The 27,643-nt window shown below is 36.0% G+C and overlaps 1 pseudogene; it reads left to right on the top strand.

Annotated features, from left to right (window-relative positions):
* Positions 1-27,643, top strand: LOC145121889 (putative mitochondrial saccharopine dehydrogenase-like oxidoreductase At5g39410 pseudogene; annotated as a pseudogene).

Raw genomic sequence — 27,643 nt, 5'->3', positions numbered from 1 at the left:
ATGGGTACCAAATCCAACATCCAATCAAAACACTTAACTTCACATTTCGAAGAAGCAAAAGAAATGTTTTACAACGCTAGATGGAATGATCAAGCAGACAACGAGCTATATGAACAAGCCAAAACTATCGAAGATATGGTTCTTAATTTAGGTTACAATATATCGATTCCAATCGTAAGGTTTGTAGATATGTCTTTATTACAAGTTTTTGTCTTTACTATTTAAATTGCGAACTTATGTATAAGTTTTCTTATTTTATTCTTAATAATATTCTCTTTTTGGGTTTTATCATTTTTATAACTGTTGATGTTCAATCAAACTGGTGACCAAATGTTACATACAACTGCAATTACAAAAATTTCATGTGGCTTTAGATAAATATTAGTCATATCATAATCAAAAAAACGTTTCAACATTGAAAATTTTGGTGTGTTAAAAAGATATCACATGTCACTTTATTAAATAATCATGTGACTAATGTTTTATGTATTATCACGTTTAAACAATACTTGTGTGTCAAAATCATAGCAGTGTGTCATGCATTATTACATCCATGTGACTACAAGTTCTACAATAGTCACAATTATAAAAAAACATTATGTGACTATAAGAGATGTACAACTATGGTTTACGCATATGTATCTGACTATAATACAAACAATAGTCACACTCAACAATTTTTAATGTCTAAATGATAAAATCGGACATATTTAAAGCAAATTGTTATGGTCATAAAGTGAATATTTGTCACAATTACAAACACTATTGTGTCTATAAATAGATTACGGTTATTTTTTAATTAATTTTCTATGTCGAAAGAATATAAAATAGTCATAGTTACGACTTTTTGTATGTCTGAATGATAGCATCAGTCATGATAAGCGTTACAAATATGGCCGTAAGCTAATATTAAATCCTTAATTTTTATAAAATGTGTGTCTTTATAATACTTATGCTCATGTTTCACTTAATTTTGTGTTTCTATACGATAGACAATAGTCACAATAAAAGATTGTTTTTGTAACTAATTATTAGCAAATCGCGACTTATGAAATTAATTACATGTGACCATTTAATGAACATGGTCATTTTTACCGTAATTACATGTCTACAAAAGATACCCAATTGTCTTAATAAACTTTGAATTGTGTGACAATTTACTAGCAAAACGTCACATTGAAACAACATGTATGTCGCCATTTGGTGATATACAGTTACTACAATTACGAAATAAATGTGTCTACTGGCGGTTTAACGCCACAATATTGGATAAAATGGTTGATTTTAGGAACAAAATTCTCTATCCAATTGCCACACTTTTATAATACGGCCACATATTTTCATATCATACGGACACTACATTTTAATGTGACCATAAGACCCATACAATGGCGTCACCTTCCGTCACACTTTCAGTGAAAAAATAAAATGTCACTATACGCATATGGTCACACTTTTATGGTGTGTCCGTAGGTCATTTTTGTACTAGTGCTATAGGTGCTTAAAATACAGCTCTAACAAACTCAACACCTCCACATAACTCTTCTGCCCAGAAGAGGATCAACTCGATGTCTCCCCGGATACACATGATCTTCTAGAATCTACGTTACATATTCCACCTGCGACATGGCCTTCACCTTGGTCATCGAACCACAAGAACCACTTAGTCTCAAATATCCCTTCTTTGCGACCCGGAGAAGATTTACAACGAATCAGAATTCTCCTTCCTTCAGCAGAACCGATGAGGAGAACACCATCTCCTATCTTAACCATTAACTTACCCACAACCGATCTCTCCTTCTTTGAGCACAGGAAGTAGGAAAACACAACCCCGATGCAGCAAGTAACATCCCTTGCCATCGGATTACCACTCAGCTTTAGGATGGAATCCTCGAGCTGATCATCACAACATCTTCGTTTTTAAGTCGCGCAACTCAGGCTGACACTACTTCAAGCAAGGTCCTCGATGTCTCTAAATTAGCTAAACCTCTCAGGTTTGCACCAACCAGACCCAAACTGCCTCGGATACTCTAGCCTAATTGATTACCGGTCCCATTCTATGTAATCATAGTGGACAGGCTGACAGTGATGAGTAAGACTGCAATTAACATTAGTTCTATACCACACTACCAACCCTCCACTAGTTTCTTAGAAACCCTTTTTACCCTTCCCGATCCCCATACAGATCCTGTGCATTAAGTAGTATGGGCCCCTACTACCTTCCACACCTATCCGTATGTGTTCCAAGAATTGCCTCCAAGTCTCTAAGTTAGTATACCATACCACTATCAATCTCATATACCTGTGCTACCACAAGTTTTTATTCAAAAATCCGGTTTCACAACCGGTAAAATGACAACGGAAGCTTTAAAAAAATGTTGAATAAAACTAAAACTATTTTACCCACCAAGGATCATTTTTCAAGAGTTAGAAAGATTAAAACAACCATAGAAGGGAAAGCATAACAACCTTTGAAGACTTTGATCCTCATAGGAGGTTGGAAGTTGATAAAGTGTGGCATGAAACTCTTAAACAAGAGTTATCTACAAGTATCCACCAAGAAAGAGTAGAACCATCAAAACATGCTAGTTCACAAGCCTTTGAAATATATACCTAATATATGTTCAAAGGTGAAGCAACAAAGGGACATTCTTTGATATCAAAATACAATAGAAAGGAGGATAAGTAAAGACTTAAACTTTGAAAATATGGCAGCCCTTTAGAGCCTCTCATGCTCACGATTTTGGCTCTAAGAAGAGGAGGAAGAAGACCTGCAAAAAGTGTATTAAAACCCTTCCATGCCCTCCCTTATATAATGCCCAAAAAGAAAAAGGAGATTATAAAGCAAAAGCATGGACAACTTTTTCGCAAGCATGGCATGAATTGATTAAACAATTCAAAAGAGAGCCATGCTTTGTCTCTCCATCAATTTTCGGAAAAACGATGTCTCACATGAGACAAAAGTTGTCTCATGGCTAGTTATTATATATATATATATATATATATATATATATATATATATATATATATATATATATATATATATATATATATATATATATATGTGTGTGTGTGTGTGTGTGTTATCTTAATAAAAATCAATCATTTTTATAAATAATTCCCAACATATATATATTTATATAACTAGTCATATATAAATATCTTATTTTATATAAAACTATCTTTTATATAAATTGTAACTAGCTTAAACTATCTTATATAATTGAACTAGTTTATTAAGATATAAATATAACTTATAAATAATCATACTTTATGATATATTTCATAATTTGTTGTTTCTCCAATAAATATTATTTTTACAAATAAAAAATTCTCAATTAGTAAAATATTATTTCCATGAAATAATAATTTTCCAATTAAATACAAGTGTTGATATATTTATTAATAATCAAATTATACTAATAAATAATCAATTGGCAGTAACTTGCTATATGGTGTGACACTATATGATCATATTTTATTAGCAATATCATTCTAAAATGACTCTTCGACATACTAGATCTTTCAATATGGATACTTAGGAAATCACTTTTCGAGCTCCAGTTGATTGTACACGTCGCATCATCCCTTTTCTGCTCTTGATATGAATCTTTTCTAAAAAGGTTTATAAAAACTCTCAGCTCCATAGTTTGAGTTTGGAATCCCAAGAGTGTTCATCTAAATCCCTCAAACCAGGGCTCTGATACCAACTTGAAACATCCAAAAACCCAGGCCAAGTTTTTCCTTTTTAATAATGATACATTCAAATAAATCATTTGTTTAAAAACCGTTATTCATAAATCAAAGTTATAATGAAGACAACACATAATCTTGAATCATAAAGTTGCTGATGTGTGTGTATAGTGCCGCCTTTGCAAACCAAATGATTACCTGCAAAAATATTTAATCAACAACTGTAAGCACAAAGCTTGGTGAGTTTTTCGAATATCTCATACAACACACCATATAACAACTGATGGGTTTTGAGCACTATAACATTCCTATGGTGCACATACAACCCTAATGCTTTGGATCCAAAGCATGAAACCTAAAACTATCGTACAACTTTGATATTTGAAACATAAAAACTAGTTAGATGAATACCTATTTGTTGTAGCTTGTAATACTTGACCTTTCAAGAGCTTAGCACCTCAAATGTGATGCCTCTAATAAGTCACAAACACCATAAGCAAATGGAGGATAATGAGAGAGAGGCTAGGAGGCACACAAAAACGGATAGGGTTTCATCATGGAACACATTAGCCAATTTTAGGGTGTTTAGGGGTTACATTTATAGTGTGGAATTCCTAGGGCTTCACTTGTAAACCCTAATTCACTTCCTTGGGCCTTTAGTGTAATAATCCATATGATAAGCCCTTTGGACTAACTCTTCATCGACTCCCACATAAAATTAGTCCATCCTAATCAACATGGATTATTAGCCCAAACTATATGTATTACTGATTTACTTAATCAGTCCCCGTTAATTTAATCAGTCTCTTTTGATTACTAAATTAATTCCAAATGAATTCTTGACAAATACCAATTAAATAATATGATTTCTCAATTAATATATTATTATTATAGTATATTAATAAATCACAAATAACCTCTTTCTCAAATATCCATCCTATCAAATTGCTCCGGTGAAGGCAACCCAAAAGGACCATGCTACTATTGGGTCAAGTACATACCAATTATAGTTATGGGCTTAGATACCTAATCCAACAGTCTCCCACTTCGATAAGTCTAATAACTATAAATGCAAGTACGACTTCAAAAACCGACTAGCAATCGTAGCTCTCAAAAGCTGTTGTTGAACTCTAATCAATAACGCGTCCTTTAGATAAGGGATCATATATTCCTCCATTCTTCAACATATCGTATGGACTGAGACATGGATTATAATCATTCTCTTTGTCCATGTGTTGTTTCCCGACTTTCGATTTATGACGACTGACAACAGACTACATTGAACACATCAACATAGTCCAAGCTTGGCCAAGCGCTTAGGGTGTCATCACTAAATCATCGAGGGGCCCATAAATATCGCTTTTATCCCTCTCACGGTAAAAGGAACGGATAAACTTTGACTCATATGCTTGCTCAATTTACTCATCAAATCACACACAACTATATGTTTTATAACACCAAGTTACTAGTGCGTTTACACATCATCAATGTGCAACTCACTTGTAAAATACAACTCATATGTCTCTGCTTCAAGAATATAAGATATTATCGTCTCACAATCACTCGTGATAAAATCCATGAAGTGATTCACGTGAGCGTGGGTTTAATCCAATACTCAAATTCCTATTTCAGGAGTACTCATGAATACTGCAGAAAACATTTGCTATGTCTAAGCTTTTAGACAATCTACAGACGGATTCATGACAGTCTTTCCTCATTACTTACTTCCAAAGTATGATCGATTGTGGATGTTTGAATAACCTAGTTATTTGGGAAGTAAAACATGCGAAGTGAAACACAAGAATAATTTAATCCAATATGGTCTCAAAACTTTTGAATATAAATACAAAAACACTTATTATTTAATCACCATATCGATTACACATTATTCATTGTATAATGTTTCGACTAATCAACTTAATACTTGAATTAAAACAATAGTTATCCCATGCTCTAGACATGCACACTATGTTTAACTATGGTCCTTTCTTTGTGAAACAGATCAACTGGAAACATTTCCAATGATACTCATTTCACAATTCCAAATCCTTAACACAAGTGTAAGAATACAAAATTCTTGCCACTTCTGAATATGTCAAAGTCTAACTTTTCATGCAATGATCCTTTTCTAATGTCGAGGCACCAAAGTCACAGAGACTTTGCCAATTACAAAACATCCCATTGGAGATCGTTACAAGACAATTCCATAGATACGAAGTCTCATATTCAAAGTACATTCCTTTGAACATCCTTCTTGCATAAAAGTTTCTACACATAGATTCTTAATATCCAACTCCCATTATGGAAACATTTCCATATTTTCCATATGATAATTCGTTCTTAATAGAATCCCATCTGTTCATGATTATTTCAATATGGTACATCCATTACTATACTTCCAGCTGTCCATAAGCAACCAATCTTCAGCGAACTTTAGATCGTGCTTGAAAGTTGTTTAATGACTTTCATCATAACCGGTTCTGGTCCCTTTTCCCTCTCAATGCCCCAAGCATTTGGAAAAGTAGAACAGGTAAATATTATAGCATATGCAATCGATCCTATACCCGAAGCATGTGGGATACAATTCATAATGTCCTACATAAAGACATGATACTTGACCAGTCCTTTGCTATAATATTTCCACATACAAAATTTTCTTATGTTAAATCATTTCAACATAACATTCACATATGTACATGACTAGATTCTATTAAAATCTCAATCTAACCTTTTTAGATTCTAAATGAAGTATTAGTTCTTATCCCTCACCATAGCAAAACAACTTTTCAAACCCTGCAACTTTGCAAATCAAAACTTTGTTTCCTATAAATAGCATTGCTAACTCGCAACACCTATCATAACGATTATGCTCCCACTAGCACAATAATTATGTCCTTACTAGCATAACACTTATGCTTCCACTAGCTTTGACATGTACCCAGAAATCAGATGGACTTCAAGAAATCAATACTTATTAACTTTCTTACCAAAGTTTAGATTTCTGATACAAGATGCTTCGATAAAACTTTATCTAGGCTTCTCAAACTCATACACCTTTCCTTAGATAGCTCATATATGTGTCTAAACTATTTTAGAACTTACAGTAGTAAGTCCCGAATGTTCAGACTATTTGCCATTTCTCACAATTCGAACTATGACGAGGAATGCCGTAATCATAATCGAATTCTAGAACGCAAATATCACATCTGCTAAATTTAAAATCTACTAGTGAATGCATTTCCTCACAATCATATTCATGAGGGAGAGACACCTTTTTCCACTTAGATTTTATAGTGTATGTGTTCCTATCCATGTGAATTTTTCATAACCATAATCATGAGACAAGGTTTGTGACAAATCTGAACTCATATGGACTGAACTTGTTCAATTTTAATTTCTTGCCATTTGTTAGCACAAGGGCCTACCATTGCTTCCAAGTTATTGAGTAGCTCACCCACACATATCAATGTACTTTCACTGATCAAGGTGTTTTGCGTTATGCGATCAAATGAGGACTCATACAACTCACGTGCATAGTCAACTTAACTGGAATGGCATAGAAACAAGAATGTGTCAACACGATAGGTTACGACCCTCAAGTTGTGTGCTAGTGGTAAAATATAGGTTTATTCTTGATTAGTTTTTGAAACTTTTCAAGATATTTAAGACTCCCACTGACCTCTTGACATATAAGATTCTCTTTTCAAGAAACATTCTTGACAAACAAATATTCAAGAGTTCGTGCGGGTTCTTACCAAGAAAAACACTTCATTTAATTGGTCTTAGTTGGTCTTTGTTTTAGCCAAAACATCACAACTACCAATTCCAAATGTGCAAGAGTAAGAAATATTTCTACTCCACATTTCATGAGGTGTTATAAACCTACTTAGGATATGTCACTCATAACTCTAAGACTCGATTTTGGAACAAAGTATGACTCATCCTTTTGATTTTAACCATTTAACAATTCTCGATACCTCTCCTTAGTCATATAAATGCACTAAGGTATCCTTAGAGGATCAATTGAGACATGGTTCCATAATCATAAGGATGATCATAAAACATGATACTAAAGTACTCTCCTTTCCTTTCAGATTGGAGAAACTTTCATCTTTCTGCCTAATTGATTCTTCTTATTCGTTCTGCTTATACTTTGAAACTTTTCAAGGTATTAGAATTATACTTAAACTTGTAATCATAACCATATTTACTGAACCATTAGTAAATCATGACGAATAGTCTTTATCACTCTTGTGGTGGATCTGACTAGTTCACATCAATGTGTACTAGATCTCCTAGTCCTACACTTGACTCACATACATATGTGAACAAGGAATTAGTCTCAATTTCCTAAGTACCAAGATTTTCACATGATTCCAAGTTTCTGTCCAATTGAAACTTGGGCGATGAGAATCTTTCCTTACTTAGAAAATCACGACACTACCACAATCGATATAACTAAGAATCAAACTATTGCTATTAATAGAAACATACAAACAACAATTTTCACAAATGTCATTGCAAGAAAACATAAAATAAGATAAAATCAAAATTTTCTTTATTTATAAAATGCGGAAAGCTTGTCCTTACTAAATAATCCTAAGAAATTTATCATAACTCCTAAGCAACATCTCAAAAATCTGATCAACGAACCATGCGATCGAAATCCATCTCTTCGCAACCAGACTCGGCTTACTCTTCCTTTAAGATTCCTTTCTTTTCTTTGATCCTACAAAATATCAAAATGCAATCTTATCATATCATGTATTAAAAATCTGCAAATAGGAACTTAATAGAGTTAGATAGTGGACTTACCTGAAGTAGAGTCATACATTTTGACTTTGCCATCCTTGCGATCCTTTAGGTAGATACGACAGCTTCGCATCCAATGCACCTTCTCTTGGCATTAGAAGCAAACAGACCCTTTCGGAACGGTACATGGGAGTATCTCAGATTCAGGCTTTCCCTTTACCATTTGGTCAAACGGTTTGACCTTGGCTAATCCCTTTCCATTGGGAAGAGAAAGCTTTTCTGGATTTCCAATGTAGCCATTGTTAATGTCCATGGAAGTTTGAAAGATTGATCTTCCAGACAAATTTGCTTGACCAGTGCTCCAAATCATTGTTGATTCAGCAGCAATAAGCAAATAGGTTAGATCAATAAGGGTCATGTCGTGGTCTGTCATATAACAGTCTTTAACGAACTGACCATATGACTTGGGGAGTGACTGAAGAACCAAGTCAACGGCCAACTTCCTCTGGAAAACGACACCCAACATTCCTAGCCTTTCAATACGCAACTTCATCTTAAGACGTGAGCACATACAAACTTTCCATCTTCGTGTTTGCTTGCCAATAGGGCTTGAGTGACCTTAAACTTTGCAAGTCGTCGAACATGTGGGTCAGGGAGAATAATTGGAGGAGGTGGAGGAAGTGAAGTATGATTTCCAATTCCACCAATGCACGAAAAAGAGATTGATCTTTCATCTTGATCGCCATGTGGAATATCATTTTCATGAGGAAACCTTTTTCCAAAAGGATAAGGAAGACCATAGTTGTCAAAACTAGACCTCTATAAGGGGAGAAATTCAAGCAAGTTGATTTAATCCTTAGTATAACACCCAAATGAAATATTAAGGCTAGGATCCAACACAATAATTCACAATTCGGAAGAGGGATGCCATAATCCAATTGCAAATTATTTGAAGGTAGGTAAATGACGATTTACCAATTCCACCACGAAAACGAAATTTTAAACGAATTAGGTTTTTAAATGAAATTCCTAGATCTTTTGAGATTCATTGAACTTTTCAATGGTATGTTTAATCTCGATTATGCCCTTTCAAGTTTGTAACTGGGATACCGAGGATCACAAACAAGGTGTGAATAACAATGCAAATTAGCTTGGTACTCTCGAAGTCATTTATCACCTAATCAATGTGCCAGTTAACCACACACGCTCCATTGATCTATGACAAACTACAAGCTACCCATTGCTATCCTTTATTAGTCCCACATTAGTGTGCCGGTTAACCACACACGCTCCACTAAAGACCAACAAGATACAATGTGCAATTTCATGGATTAGCACCAAATTCACATTTTTCCTAAGTAACTAAGATTGAGAATTTATAAAAGGTTTAGCTACTTTATAATTCATTATACTTTTAATGAGAAATAATTTCCTATCCTACCCGTTCGGCTAACGACCCTCCACTAGTCAAGGAAGCGGTGGGTGAGAGTGGACACTCATTCAATCGCCATTTTATAGGCAATTTCCTTACCCCCCCCCCCCCCTTATAGACCAGCTTCGTGAATGAGGCCTACTAACGGTAAGACTGACTTTTACTTATACATACATAATATATTAGACTTTTAATTTTATATACTATAAGAGTGTATTTTACACATTTAAAATACTAAGTGGTTTAATCTATTAATTAATTAGTCTTTTAATTTAATTAAACTTAAACCATGTCATTATGGATATATTATTCTCTCTTTTAATTAAACACTTGATTAATTTAATAAAACCGTAAGAGAATAATTTGAACTATTCAAAATATCAAGGTTCTAAATTTAAGATTTCACAATTAAGGCTACTTAATTAAATTTTAAGTTACAAAACCAAGAGGTGCATTTTTTGAACCTTTTCAAATTACTAGGGTTTTAGAATTTAATGTTTCATAAGTGAGACTTTTCAAATTCCAAAACTTGAGGCAAGTTTTGAAACTCTTCAAAACCTTTTGGATTCCAAAACTTGATGGCAAGTTTTGTAACTCTTCAAGACCTTTTCAATTCCAAAACTTGATGGCAAGTTTGTAACTCTCTAAAGCCATTTAGATCAAATTTTAAACAAGTAAAATAATCACATATTTTTATCATTTACCAATTTGATCTAATTCAACTCATACAGCAAGATAATTTTAAATCAAATAATACAAATAATTAGCTTATCATATAATCTAGTAATTATCTTAAAATTTGACAATTTATCTTTTAATTGGATGAGGATTGTCATTACCTTATCATAAAAAAATGATTTTTATCAGTCAAAACAGTTGGTGGTAATGATCCTAATCCAAAACTTGACCAAAAACTCGAAAATTTGCTAACTGACGAGCCACCACGTCGTGGTCACCAGACAGATTCCAAAAAACAATTTTTTTTTTCTTTGAACAATTAACCAATGCATCATTATAACAGAAAACACCCTAAGCTCTGATACCACTGATGGGTTTTGAGGCATCATTATAACAGAAAACACCCTAAGCTCTGATACCACTGATGGGTTTTGAGCACTATAACATCCCTATGGTGCACATACAACCCTAAGGCTTTGGATCTAAGTTTTCTCAAGTTATACATGCAATAAAATTATCCAAAGCATGAAACCTACAACTAGCATACAACTTTGATAATTGAAACATAAAAACTAGTTAGATGAATACTTCTTTGTTGTAGATTGTAATACTTGGCCTTTCAAGAGCTTAGCACCTCAAATGTGATGCCTCTAATAAGTCACAAACACCATAAGCAAATGGAGGAAAATGAGATAGAGGCTAGGAGGCACATAAAAACGGCTAGGGTTTCATCATGGAACACATTAGCCAAATTTAGGGTGTTTAGGGGTTACATTTATAGTGTGGAATTCCTAGGGTTTCACTTGTAAACCCTAATTCACTTCCTTGGGCCTTTTGTGCAATAATCCATAAGATAAGCCCTTTGGACTAACTCTTCATGGACTCCCACATAAAATTAGTCCATTCTAATCAACATGGATCATTAGCCCAAACTATATGTATTACTGATTTACTTAATCAGTCCTCGTTAATTTAATCAGTCTCTTTTGATCACTAAATTAATTCCAAATTAATTCTTGACCAATACCAATTAAATAATATGATTTCTCAGTTAATATATTATTCTTATAATATATTAATAAATCACAAATAACCTCTTTCTCAAATATCCATCCTATCAAATTGCTTTGGTGAAGGAAACCCAAAAGGACCATGCTACTATCGGGTCAAGTACATACCAATTATAGTTATGGGCTTAGACACCTAATCCAACAACAACAACCTTGGAACTATCAGAAATTCTGAATATCACACACAACACACAATATAACGACTATGATTCTTCAACAACCCTGGGGACTATCATCAATCACAATGGCTAATAGCACGCCATGTGGATTAACAGCACACCTCATGGATTATCAGCAACCCTGGGGACTATCAGCAGTCCTATGGACTTAAAGTAGTCTAGGAGTTATCAACACTCAATTTACATACAACAATAATCAACATATAAGACCCAGCTTGTCAACATATACTACCACTCACGCAAGTATAGTGATAGGATTCACCTCACAAGTAGTAGCTAAATTTCACAGCTCTCACTCAGAAAAGACTCATCCTACATGGCACCTAACAGCAATAAAGAGTACCCTCTCAGTTTGAAATCCAAAACCCTTAGTTTGACCAAAAGTCAACCATGGTTAAAAAATTCAACATCAGCAAATGGTCACGTCCTGGCCACCCATAGGTCACATCGTGACTGGAAAAGGACAAAATAGTCGCAAACACCACATCTCACGATGTAACAGGCTATTGCTCATGTCGTGAGATCTACTCTGATCAGCTTTGAGCATTAAGTTCTTAATCCATTAATACAATCATTGAAACTTTCCATAAGGTCCCCCTCCAACCCTAAGTACCATAAAAATTGAAGCTTTACAGTCATGCATGTCCAATGCATGACTTGAACACCAATTAGGTCAATAAGAGGGAAAATGAGATCAAGACTCATACTTGGAGTCTAAATCAATACCAAAACTCATATATGAACTCATACTAAAAGGAAATGCCTTAATAACGCATAAAGTTGCTAACTTTATGGATCTCATGCATGTTATCAAACCCATCCATAAAAAGGAAATCATAAACCATAGATCTAGCATGCATTAGAGATAAAGGTAGAACCTTTATGACATATAAGGGTCCAAATGCACTTCAAGGTGATGAGGTAGGAACTTGATTGCCAAAAGGATGCACCCAATGAGTCTTCTTCTTCTTCAAAGAACCAAAAATCACTAAATAAGCATCAACCAACACCATGAAGAACTAGGGTTAGCATTTCTGAGATTTAGAGAGATGGAGGATGGGAAATGAACCCTAAAAACGAGTTTATGGTGCTTAAATACGAAGCAAACCCTAAAATATCATGGGCTTGGGCTGCAACAGCTCTCACGTCATGAGCCCTTATGTCTCTCGTCGTGAAAATGGTCCAAAACGTGTTTCTCGTATTTTGCTTGTCACGTCGTGACACTAGATTTTCCTCAAAAATCAACCTTTCTACTCCTTGAAACCTTAAATTGATCCATCTCGGAAAATAGGTGTTACATAATTCGTGCTTTTACTGAATGGTGAAGTATTAGCTTAGAAGAGTACCAAGTAATACACCATAGTAGATTTAACAATTAACTTAGAGTATATTGCAGCTAGTCAGGCTGCAAAGGAAACATGTGTGACTAAAAGTGATTCATCAGTGACATCAGTGTTGAAATTCAATAATTGATGGTCCTTTTGAAGTTTCCTGTGACTATAAGGGTAAATTGTTGAATCCATGTGCCCAAGAATCATTATTGAGTGATATTGTTAATAATATATGATCCTATAGGGTCACACCTTTATCAAGTTGTCACATTTTGTATATTTTATTAATAAATAATATCAATTCTTGTATTTATTTAGGGAATAATTTTTGTTTTGTGAAAATAATAATTAAAGAGTATATAACTAGTTATTGTATCATATGGTATAATTTAATAAGCCATGTACAAAGTTTTGGACATTTTGGTTAACCATGATCAAGTTAACGAGTTAACATACCCTGGTTAATAAACTAGCTAGACAATTTTTATCTTCTTTTTAAGCATGGCCAAAATTATTATTATAAGAAGAGCGGTTGCTTGTCAACTTTTTTCTTTTGTCCCTCATACTTTTAAAAGGCTACCAATACTTTATATTATTATAATCTAAAGGTATGTCTTGCATGACAGTACATAAGGAATGCATTTGCATGAGTTTTTGGCTAGTTATTCAAGCTCCTTTCTTCTCTTCCATATGATGGTTGCAATTTGTTTTATTTTCATCATCTCTCCTTTTAAAGCTAGCTTTTTGGTGATTAGAAGCCCTCTCGAGTTGTCTCATTTAGTGCTTATTTGAGTTAAGTACTTAAAGGCTTAATACACTCAACAATACAAGAAGGAACTAGCATTCCAAGTGCCTAGATCTTGATGGTGGATACTTGTAGAGAAAATCATACCCTTTGATTTTTCTCTCTTTATCAACACCCAAAAACCAAGTGGGTTCAAAGGCTCCAAAGTTTATCATTCTAAAACACTCTATGGTTGTTTTTAATATCATTCTAACTTCTATAAATGGATCCTAGATGGGTTGATTTTGTTATAAAATCAAAAATAAATTTGTTATTTTTAACGCTCCCGTTGACCAGTTTTTATGAAAAAATGGCTTATACTTTGTATCGAAACCCCATCAGTGGTATTAGAGTCATTTTTTATATGTTAGAATGATTTTGTTATGTTTGATAATATTTGGTTTTTGGAAAAACAAGCAAGTATTTCTTTTGGTTAAGAATTATCCATATTTGTCTTCTTTGTCAACTTCTTGCTTAAAACTGTTTATTTTTATTTATAACCATTTTTCATGAATTTTGGTTATACAAAAGTTGTCTTAGAAAAAACAAATAGTTGTTTGTTATTATATTTGATAAGTTGTGTATAAACAAGCCATTTGGACCTTTGTGTTGTGTTTGGTTGATATTTATTTATTCATAAGATGTAATAGATAAATAAGTATTTTTTTTCATTTGCTGTAATAAATTAGTTAGACTAGTTGTATTTATTTTTAAATGTAACACGATGAAGAGATGACATTTTTGAAGATGACTTCACCACTTGAGACCATAATCCCAACCATGAGCTTCTACTCTTGGTTTTGGGCTTAATTATAGTCTTAATGGTTTAAGTGCTACAACCTTTACAACATGAAGATTTGAAGTTCTTTTGCAAACAAGAGTTGTCATGGAAAGTGGGTGCTTGAAGACCTTTTGAAGTTTCCATTAAGTCCTCTAGGAAAGGCATAATAATTTTCATGATGGCTCACAAAAATTATTACTAGACATGGTTTGGTTTATCCACATTTTAATGCATGCATGTGATGTTTATTTTATGATTGTTTTATGTTTTGTTTAATGTATGAAAATGGTTTTTACAAGCTACAAAACATTTTATAATAAAGTAATATCACTTGGAGTTTGAGTAAAAAAAATATTTAAAAGATAACATAATATGTTTATAAATGGATATTTATTAAAAACGTTTTTACCGGTTACCGGTTAAAAATGGATTTTTTGTTAAAAACGTAGTTTTATTGTAAGACTTATAAATAGTCAACTTTAAAATATTTAAAATGGTTTAAAAGGTGCTTAAACGTTATATAAACTCCATGACTTTATAATAAATAAGGGGTTTTTATTAAAAAGACAAAAATCAGTTTATAGCGTTATAACGAGAAATAATAAAACTAGTGATTGTTTTTAAGTCGAAACTTAATATATGATATTAGTGTTTTAAACATAACACAACATGTTGATACTATGTTTTATGCATGTCAAATGAGATTTAAAGCATAAGTATCATCACCTAAGTTTTGGTTTATCATATATGAATTTTATCATAAGATGTATAAAATTGAGTTTATAAAATAAAGTGAGTTTATTCTACAAATTCATAAAGTCATAAGATTTTGAATGTTAAAAGGAGATTTAAAATAGTTGTTTTAGAACTCACCCAAAATTCTAAGTCTTAAGATTAAAATGATGTATTATTAAGACTATTAACGGTTGTTAAAACCGCTCTACGATTAAACTTTAAAATATCGAATTTTAGTTTATAATTGATTGCATAAAATAGTAAATAAAATGAAGTTTTATTTCATACCTAAAGAACCTTAATGTGTTATGAATTTTACAAAAGGGTACATGAATTGTTGGATGCATGCAATATTCATGAGACCATATTTTTAAAAAAAAATATAATTGTAAAACATATATAAAACCTTTTTCTTAAAAATACAAGTTGTTTCTGTCTTTTTGAAAAACACTCGGTATCATTTGTATGGTCTTAGTGGGCGATGGGTCACCTAACCACTAGGATTGTCTTATGATGTTCGGGGTAGTTTTCGAGTTTCTGGTGACTAAAGGGTCACCTTGTCGTTGGTTAGTTGCAATACTACAAGTTGTTTCAAGTAGGAAGACGTGATCAGAATCTTGTGTGACAAAGGTCACCTAAGCATGAGAGGTTTGAGGCATAGATGAGATCAAACATGCCAAGATGAGAAATAGTTGTTTAGGATCCCATTATCTAGGAATTATTGTATGCAATTGGTAATCGCTACTTACCAAGTTTGATTAAGTGGATGGGATAAAGGTCACATACCGTGTACTTGTTTCGTTACTTGGATCGTAGACTTTAGTAAATTAATGTTTTAGAAACAATAAAAGGTATTAATAAAGACTTAATATTGAAAATACTACATCAAACTTTGTTAAATTCTGTATATAACTGTTAATACTCGGACGCCCTATAAAACCCTTCTCTTGTTGAGTTTCAAGAGATAGTAACATTTGATGGTTATAATTTTTATAACTGGTATAATATCTTGACGTTCTTTCTTAAGGATAAATAGAAATTATATATATTGAAAGATACAATACCTGAACAAAATCTGAAAACCAGTCAGTCTAATCATGATGCTTTGATGGAAGTATTATTACGATGATATTGATGTATCTCACATCATACCGGAGTAATTAACCCTGACTTGAAAAAAGTCTAGGATAATTGTGAAACATATGGGATGTCTCGTCAATTAAAGCAAATATTCAATCAGAATAGTAGAAAGTGATTCCAGTCTGTTCAAGCATTGAATAAAGGAAGTCTAAGAGATTGTGTACTCAAATAGACTTATAGTTCAGTTAAGGGAAAAACAACATAAACCCATATATCAAGAAAGTTTCAAAATGATTAGTGGTGTTTCTATTGTAAAGAAACTGGACACTAAAAGAGGAATTGATCTTCTTATCTCACCAAGTTGAGGAAGTCTGACATGGCCAGGACTTCGGATATCTATATGGTAGAACTATTAATTTTTCCATCATTCACTTGAGTATATTATACTTCAGGTGACGATAATACTTGATATTATGTGCTGATGATTGGAAGAAATAATCAACTGATTACAAACGAATCGTATTTCATGCTAAAGATAGAACAAGTGATGTTATAGTCTTTATTCGAACAATAGATGTTTTGTATCTATTCTTATAGGAACATGTAACAGTTGTTATTTATGAATAAATTTAGATTTACTTATTGTTTGATGGATGTTCACATTCATGTTCTGAAACGATGTATTATGTGTTAAAGAATATTTTCTCATAATGTTATTTATAAAGTAAATCTATAAGGTTTCATTAAATTGATAGTTCTGATCATCACACCTAAATAATCAAATGATATATGATTTAAACTTATCTATGTCATAATCATCATGAATATATAAATATGAAAAACATATACCAACTTCAAAATGATGGAATTTTTGAAGGCAGGTGAGCTTGATTCATTTGATATATGTGAATCATATTTATATGGGAAGATGATTTGCAAGTGTCTTTAAATATTAGTAGTTAAAGAACAAAAGGCTTGACAAAGAATTATATATAAGTTATGTATGTAATCTTTTCAATCTATGAATAGATTTCGTGATATGTAACATCCTGAAGATCAAGAGTAAAAATTTCATTTTTATTATAATCAAAACACCATTGTAACTTTATCCAAACATTTAAAAGCATTACAGAATAAGAAAATTATCAGAGTTCATTCCCAAAGATCATATATTGCGGAAAACACGGGTGTATGTGCTGCGAACAAGACGGACCCTTCCCTTTCGAACCGGAAGTACCTAAAACCATAAACCACAAACTGTAAGCACAAAGCTTAGTGAGTTCCCCAAATACAACATACCACACATACCAATCGAGCCATAAATAACATTCATATCAACAAGCCATACTTATCATACGTATATCACAATCAATAAAGCTGCTATGGGCCATCCATAGTCTTGCCATTATGCCACGATCTGCCCCATGGTCTTCCTTGTTAGGCCGGGGGCCAAAACCCTAGGTCTTACAGACAAGTGCCAGGAGCCACCTCCTGGTCTTCCATGCGAGCATCACAAACACCACTAGCATACAACCTACAACTACTCAACTAATAATTGCAAGAGTTCAGACTCTGGTCTGTCATAAAGGTTGCCAAGAGTCGCCTCCTAGTCTTTCATACAAACTGCCAAGGGTTACCCCTGGGTCTTCCTACAATGCATAAACCAAATGGGCCGGCATTGGTGCCTTCGAACCATAGAACAATGAGGAGACTCACCTCGAATGCTGAAGCTCACTGAAAGAAATCCCTAGCTGCTGCCCTGACGACTCCCCCGGCTATCAATACCAAAATAACGCCCAATTAGCAATTGGGTTCCAACTATGATTCATACTCCATACTTGGGGTAAAATGACCATTTTACCCCGGACCCAACATGAATCAAAACTGAGGCCCAAGCTCAAAACTAAAAAGGCCCAACATGAAAAGATCCACAAAGGCCCACTAGTGGCCTAATTTTCCAAATTGGGCCCAACCCCATATGGGCCTTATCCTAAGCCCATAATTTCCTTAGTACAATTCAGATTACCTCAAGCACCTCCTTAGGAGAAACTTGGTCCAAGACAAAAGTAAAAAATCAAGATCAACAATCCATTTTGACCCAACATGCTGAGTTGACCAACAAATTCGTCGTGTTCTCCATCAACTTGAAACGGGGAAAACCAATCCAACACGTCGAGTTGACCAACAAACTCGCCGAGTTCGTCCAAGACCCAACAACTTAATACATTAAGCTGGCTTCATCGAATCCAAGAGCTCTAAAGCTCAAATCTTGACCAAAATGAGACCTAGAAGGGTAAAGTTTCCAACTTTACCCCTAGGAACCTCCGAAATGGGTCCAAACCCAAACCCTAGACTTAAAAGAGTGAGGGCTTAACCATTAAGCACTTAATCTTCAAAGACAAAGCCCCAAATTGCAGATCTGACACCCTAGAGCGGAAAACCACGTAAAGTTGCCAACTTTACATTCATGCATGCCTAGGAGAAGCTCAAAAGCTCAAGAAGGGCTTAAAAAGGGACTTAATGAATGCATGAAGCCCTTAAATCCATAAATTTGGCACCTTTACGCCAAAAGAGTCCATGAAAACCCCAGATCTAGAAGAATAAGGCTTTGGGATGTCCTAATCCCAACATCCATCCAATCCATGGCTAAAACACAGTAATTTAACCCACAAGAGAGATCTAAGCATATAACCATCAAGATAAGAACTTTATACCTCAAACCCCTTGTAAAATGGGTAGTGATTCTGGATCCAAGACTTTCTTCTCCAAGCATAGCAACTTCAAAATCTTCTAACTCCTTCACAATACACAAAATGAACACCAAACTTCCTTCCAAGGCTCCAATGCTTGACAATGGAGGCTACAACTCATTTTAGGGTTTTGATAACAATGGATGCTGATAAGGAGGCCATCCAAAGGAACTTAAGGCCTTTAAATAGAGCGCAACACCCTAAAAATTAGGGTTTCCTTCCCAGATGCCAACACGCCGAGTTGAGGCACCTCAACACGTCGTGTTGGTTCATTTAATCCCCGCGATTCTTCCATCCTAAACACACTGTGTTGGTCCCTCCAACACGTCGTGTCCAACTCGAAATAAGCTTTATTCTCAACAATTTCTCCTCAAGATTTTGGATGTTACAACTCTCCCCCACTTAAATTAGATTTCTACCTCGAAATCATTTCTTACCATATCCAGGCATGCCAAACAGCCTGAAGAACACAACCACAACCCTGATCATACAACGGCCTTTCCAAAACTAATGGAACCACCCTTAACATAGTTCTTCAAACCCGATGAAGAACGAATCCTCAATCCCTTGTATAAAACCAATCCTACCTCGCCTGAAATCTGAAACCTAGATTCTCAAATGGTCTGACTCCCTGACAGACCTCCCACACTGAACCGCTACCAAGCCAACCTCATAGAGTTTTATACCAAACAAAATGCTTCCAACCCCCGATCACCTGGCTGCTTCAAAGGGAACAAATTCACTGACCATATACAGCTACAAAACACTTATACTCGACAGAAGGCTCAGATAATCCTTCGAGTAGAAGATTCATCCCCGCAACGGTTAGGCTCAAACGAGAGATGTGCAACAGGGTCAAATCAATTACTATAAGATTATTTAATCCCACTGCGAGTGACATAGCATTTCCTAATCAACCAGTTACCCCACTCCCACACGAAACCTCAAATCACAATTACTGCCCGAAGCACCACGCTGCCTCCTGTCTGCTTCATACAAGCAGCCGATCCCTGGTCCCAACTTGTCTGCCAACTATCTGAAATACAGGATTCCTGCCCGATTGTTGAATCAAAAGACATTCACACAGTTGCCCCACACGAAGTCCGAAAGAAAACCTCAACTGACAATAATTACCTAAACCATCACGACACCAACTCGAAGCTAAACTAAACGCTACAGGACCACTTGTAGTCATATCTCATACCCAGTCTCCCACTACCTACCAATTCCTGATTCCAAACATGTTGTGGCCCTCTCACAGCCTTGCGAACAGGCCCACCATGGCCTAAACCATATGAAGAAATCTACGGGCAGTTCAAAGATTTGCCACAATCTCACCACTTCACAGGGACCAGTGAATGTTATGGGCCACCCTGCAGTCTTACAACACTTCCCATACTAACTGGACGCTAGTGAATGTTACGGGCCACCCCGCAGTCTTACAACACTTCCACCTTGCCACAACTGCCGACCAAGCCTTACCGCTGATCTATCAATTCGAACGCATCCAGAGTCGAGCACGCACTCGACCCAACACCCGAGCTGAACTCAAGTCATGAATGGAACCCCAACCTGGGTCCCCCAAAGCCTGCTATCAAACACCAAGAAGATGCGAACCCAATGTTGGGAAGTTTCCCGAACTCCCAACTCACACGAACCTCAATCCAGACAGCCACTTGGATCGCCTTCCTCCCCGATGGGGATGCGAAACTTATCCTAGTTTTACACCTACTTCTGTCTTGAATACCCGAACGATTCTCCCCCACTTTGATTAGACTAAGTCCTCACATCACATGAGAATTGAAGGATTACCAATCCTTCTTACCATCCAATGATCGATCTTCTGACAACCGACACTCTCTAATGCTAGTGTTTCGTTACTAGACATCCAAAAAGACCACACAACCCCTGAAGACCAGCTGAACACTTCCCGAATCCCAACATTACTGATAACCCTAGATGCTTAAAATGATATCACACTCAAATCTTGAAGTCCCAAGGATGAATGTTTCAATCTAAACCGCAGCAACAGACCACTTCCCTCGGCACCCTCAAAATCCAATCCGCGCACCAATGCTAAAACCACTGAATCCTGGCGATATTGGATAACTAACCCGCTGAATTTTGACTATAAACCTGTTGGAAAAGGTGTCTAAGCCCATAACTATAATTGGTATGTACTTGACCCGATAGTAGCATGGTCCATTTGGGTTGCATTCATCAAAGCAATATGTTAGGAAGGATATTTGAGAAAGAGGTTATTTATGATTTATTAATATATTATAAGTATAATATATTAATTGAGGAATCATATTATTTTACTAGTATTGATCAAGAATTAATTTAAGGATTAATTTAGTGATCAAAAGAGACTAATTAAAATGATACATATGAGTTGGGCTAAGGATCCATGGTTTGATTTGTGATGGGCTTATCGTTGATCCATGAAGTAGTTATCCAAATCAAATGGATGGGTCATGGGCTAATGTGTATGGATTAGGGTTACACATGACCCTTGATATTCTACACACACACACACACATATATATATATATATATATATATATATATATATATATATATATATATATATATATGTATCTTTAAGCTTGAAATCGGTTACAATTTGCATTCCAAGAAGTAGAATCCGATTTTAGAGTCTCCATAACCTCTCTATATTCCTCCTAATTGTTCTTGGTGTTTTGTGATTCCATTTGAGGTATTGTTCTTGGTGTTTTGTGATTCCATTTGAGTCATCACACTATTGGTGCTAAGCTTTCTTAAAGCCAAGTTATTCAAGCTACTACACAAGATAATTTTCTTACTAGTTTTTATGATTCAAATATCACCTTGCATGCTAGATTAAGTTTCATGCTTTGGAAAATGTTTATTGCATGTATAATTAGAGAAAACTTAGATCCAAAGCATTAGGGTTGTATGTGCACCATAGGAATGTTAGAGTACATAAAACCCAACAAAACCTTCCACACAATACCCCGGAACCGATCTTGACTACAAAACAAGATAACACCGAACACTCCAAACCCGCTACAAGGGAAACAACCCTTCACTAAACCACTAATGATTCATGGTATGCAAATGGCATATAACAATTCTTGAAAATATAACCCAAAAATAAGCAGAGAAATAAACCAAAGATACGCTTACCCAAAATCGATGCAAGATTCCAAACAACAGAATTTAGATAAAACCGAAAAGAAAGCAAAAGATACATACCCGCAACATCGCCTGCTAGAGTCCTGACCTCCCCTGTCTGACACTGCAAAGCCCGACTCCTCTCCGTTGGGGCTCCTGCCCTACCCTCTCGTCCATCGGTAATCCTCAAAGTAGTCGGAGCAGGCGCACTCACTGGTCCTTCCCTCAACATCGGACAGTCGGCCTTCTTGCGGCCCACCTGATCGCAATGAAAACAAACCCTGCTTACGTGACCAACCTTGCCACACTTGTAACAGCCCAAACCCCTAGAACGACAAACTCCATCGTGTAGTTTACCACACGTGTTGCACTGAACCCGGCCCTGCTGGCCTCTCAAACGTTGATCATAAGTCTTGGGTCTCTTCCCGGGACCCTCCACTGCATGCACCTGATCTGATCCCCTTATCATGAGGTGCTCCAAATCGGTCTCTCAATCTCGGGCTCTAGAAACCATATCATTCAGGGTCTCGCACCGTGAAATACTCACAAACTCCCTGATGTCATCTCGCATCATATCATGATACATCACTTTCTTCATTTCCTCATCTGTTGCATACTGCGATACCAATAAAGCCCTCTCCCGGAACTTGGCAGTGATCTCTGCCACAGTCTCAGTAGTCTGGAGGAGATCCAGAAACTCTCGTGGAAATTGTTGCACCTCAATCGTCGGTTCAAACTCAGCTCTGAACCTGGTCGAGAAGTCATCCCATGACATAGCATCGACCGCATCATCACCCAACTCACTACTAACTTCTTCCCACCAATCTCGTGCCCTGTCCTTTAATAGGCAGGAAGCATATCGGACCTTCGCCTCCTCGGGGCAGAAACTCGTACGGAACGTGGTAGCCATATCCGCTAACCACCTCCTACAAACAATGGGGTCCCTCTCCCCATGGAATGCAGGAGCTCCACAAGCACGGAACTCCCGGAAAGAAAGAGTGAGAGCTCCAATGATAGCCATAACCTCCGCACGGAACGCGTCCAAATGCTCATCCAATATCTCGGAAATACTGCAATAAATCTCCGCTGAGATGAACTCCCATAACTGCTCGCTAATCAGCTCAGTACCTGCACCTGAGCCGGAACCCGGACCAGAACCTGAACCATCTCCCTGACTGCTCATCTCCAAACTGAAATACAACAAGCCAACGATCAAAACATGCCCAAATATCCATCTTCCATAAGCTCCTTAGATCCTCCAAAACTCTCGCCGATTCGAGTATGGATCCTGTGCTTTCAGTAGTATGGACCCAATACTACCTTCCACACCTATCCATACTTTCCTCAGCAATCCTCCTGAATCCTCTAAGTCACCTCCTCAAACCAATGCACCAAAGCTCCCTAACCGCACCACTAACCCGTTGAAGCATATCCTAGGCTCTCCTAGGTTCTCGACCTTAACCAGCCCTTAGCTTTTAAAGTACTCCCACCAATGTCAATGAGCTTCCTCATGAATACAGTCACATGCAATAGAGATCAAATAATCCTTTGAGTAAAAGGCTCAACCCTAGAATAGTTGGACTCAGACAAGAGCTGTGTAATAGGGTCAAATCCATCACTCTAAGATTATTTAACATGTGCCACGTGTGACTTAGCATATTCACTTAGCAGTCAATTCACATCACTAAGAGTCGCACAAAGCACAAAGCAAGCATCATTCAGGCAACGGAAAATCTAACCAACATATACTTATCAAGCTATTCCATCCACTTATCAGATATACATACTAGCATGCGATACTAAAGCTCATACATTCAGACATATAAAGGAATCTCTCTTATCATATAATATTGAGCAGATCCTTACCCCTAATCTAGCATGCAGTTCTCATAATCATATCATATATCATAATAACATGTATTGGTATTTTAGGAACCACTTATTTGAGCCCGGCCAATTGCACGCATCACACCCCTTTCTTTGATTAGAAATTTCTTTTTAATTTAATGTTTATTTTATAAAAAAATTTCACCAACCCTCAGTTTGAGTTCAGGAACACCCGAGGGCATGCCTGAATCCCTCAAACCAAGGCTCTGATACCAACTTGTAACATCCCAAAAATCAAGGGTAAAAATTTCTTTTTTATTATAATCAAAACACCATTTTACCTTTATCCAAACATTTAAAAGCATTTCAAAATAAGACAATTATCTGAGTTCATTCCCAAAGATCACATATTGCGGAAAACATAGGTGTATGCGCTGCGATCAAGTCGGGCCCTTCCCTTTCGAACCGGAAGTACCTGAAACCATAAACCACAAACTGTATGCACAAAGCTTAGTGAGTTCCCAAAATACCACATACCACACGTACCAATCGATCCATAAATAACATTCATATAAATGAGCCACACTTATCATACATATATCACAATCAATAAAGGTGCTATGTTCCATCTGTTGGGTTTTTTATTCAAAAATTCGATTTCACAACCGGTAAAAATGACAACGGAAGCTTTAAAAAATGTTGAATAAAACTAAAACTATTTTACCCACCAAGGATCATTTTGCAAGAGTTAGAAAGATTAAAACAACCATAGAAGAGAAAGCATAACAACCTTTGAAGACTTTGATGCTCTTGGGAGGTTGGAAGTTGATGAAGTGTGGCATGAAACTCTAAAGCAAGAGTTCTTTACAAGTATCCACCAAGCAAGAGTAGAACCATCAAAACATGCTAGTATTCACTTGTAATTTGTTGTTCATAAGCCTTTGAAATATATACCAAATATATTTTTAAAGGTGAAGCAACAAAGGGACTTTGCCTAGCATCAAAATGCAAGATAATGTAGGAAAAGAAGAGCCTTCAAATCTCGAAAATTTGGCAGTCCTCTAGAGAGCATGGAGCTCTTGGATTTGGCTCTAAGAAGAGGAAGAAGAAGACTAGCAAGAAGTGTATCAAAAACCCTTCCATTATCTCTTTTATATAATGGCCAAAAAGTGGAAGGAGACCATAAAGTAAAAGGAGACACAACTTTGTCCCAAGCATGGCAAAAGAAGACCATGCTTGGTCTCCTTACAATTTTTGAAAAAGCTAGCCGTAATGAAGACAGAAGTTGTCTCATGGATAGTTTATATATATATATATATATATATATATATATATATATATATATATATATATATATATATATATATATACATATATGTTATCTTTATAAAAATCAATCATTTTTATAATGAATTCCCAACATATATATATTTATATAACTAGTTATATATAAATATCTTATTTTATATAAAAACTATCTTTTATATAAATTCTAACTAGCTTATTAAGATATAAATATGAATATATAAATATCTTATTTTATATAAAACTACCTTTTATATATATTGAACTAGTTTATATATATATATATATATATATATATATATATATATATATATATATATATATATATATATATATATATATATATACGAGTAGGATCAAATGAGAACACCCAAAAGGTTGAGAACGCGAGAAAGATCTGAACCATTTAAAAAACTAAATCTAAGGTTATTATTGAATGGGCCATTTATGTAAAATTTTAAAAGTTACAGGTATTAAAGTGTAACTTCAAATGGTGATAAGGGTATTATAGTAATTGGACCTTTACCACCGTTATTTAATTCCTATAATTCCTCAATCACTTGCCTGTTTCCTTCTATTTCCCATCTCTCTCTTCATCTCTCTCTGTAAACCTAGGTACGCCTCCACCCTACATCATCGATCCACCAAAAAAGGGAAAAGAATGGTGAGATAGATTGGAATCGATGAAGCCAAAAAGGGGGAAAGGGAAATAGGATCTCTGAATTGCTTTTGATCAGAAGGAGAGGATTCACGAACGGGGAGGGGGAGGAAACGACAACAGGGGGTGTTTGGAGGGAAGCTAAGCTCGTCCTCGATTGCGTTGGACCTTTTCGCCTTTACGGTGAGCCCGTCGTCGCTGCCTGTGTTGAAGCGGGGTGCGATTACCTGGATATTTCAGGTGAGCCAGAGTTCATGGAGAGGATGGAAGCCGTGTACCATGAGAAGGCGGTGGAGAAAGGTAGTTTGGTGATCTCGGCTTGTGGGTTTGATTCGATTCCGGCAGAAATAGGGTTGATGTTCAATTCCATGCAGTGGGTTTCGTCGGCAGCTCCCAATCGGGTTGAAGCCTACCTGTCCCTTGAATCGGATAAAAAGATAGCAGGTAATTTTGGGACTTTTGAGTCTGCGGTTTTGGGAGTGGCTAATGCTGATAAGCTGGCGGAGCTTCGACGATCAAGACCCAAAAGAGCTCGACCTACGGGAAGGCTATATTTCCGGCTTGTTTCGTATGATACATTCATCATTTCGTGTGATCTTTCCTGCTGAATTCAAATTCCGAAATAATTCTGACTATATTAAACTTTTGATTCGTTCGAATCTGCCTTGTTTTCTCTCAGATCCCTGGTCCTCCTCCTCCAAAAGGATCAACCATAGAACACCAAAAACAGATCGGACTTTGGGCTGTTAAACTACCATCAGCCGACGCCACCGTTGTCCGGAGAACGCTTTCCATTCTTACAGAAAACCCAAACGGTCTTGAAGGAGTCAGCGAGGATCCTAAACACGCAGAGAAACGCTCCTCCTTTTGGTCTACAATAAAACCTGCTCATTTCGGAGTAAAGATTGCCACCAAGAATCTTCTGGGTATGATTGGAATCATCGCCGCCGGGATATCAATTGGGCTTCTGGGCAGCTTCTCATTCAGGAGGTGGCTTCTATTGAAATTCCCCTCTTTTTTCAGTTTTGGAGGGTTCAGAAAGGAAGGTCCCACAGAGGAAGAAGTCGCTAGCGCCAGTTTCAAGATGTGGTTCATCGGCCATGGCTTCAGTGCATCCTCTCCTCTTCACCACTTCTTTTTCTTGTTCCAGTTACTGTCGATGAGAGGGGGTGGAAGGCAGAAAGAAAACGACAACAGGGGGTGTTTGGGTTGCTTGGTGTGTCGTAAAACTGTGGCAGAAAACGGAGGGGGCTGCTGCCCGTGGCTCGCCGGAAACCACCAGCAAACACCTCTGGTGGGGGTGTTTTTGTTGCACCTCGAAGATAGGAGAAAAAGAAGGGAGTGTGAGAGGAAATGGAAGAATGAAAAATTGTATTTATCTATGAATAGCAGTTATTCATTTGTGGATAGCAGTGCATTCATGTGTGAATAA

This window comes from Lactuca virosa, chromosome 6, assembly GCF_052849685.1.
Source record: "Lactuca virosa cultivar CGN04683 chromosome 6, Lactuca_virosa_CGN04683_v6, whole genome shotgun sequence".
Classification (NCBI taxonomy): domain Eukaryota; kingdom Viridiplantae; phylum Streptophyta; class Magnoliopsida; order Asterales; family Asteraceae; genus Lactuca; species Lactuca virosa.
This window is presented reverse-complemented; position numbering and strand designations above follow the sequence as displayed.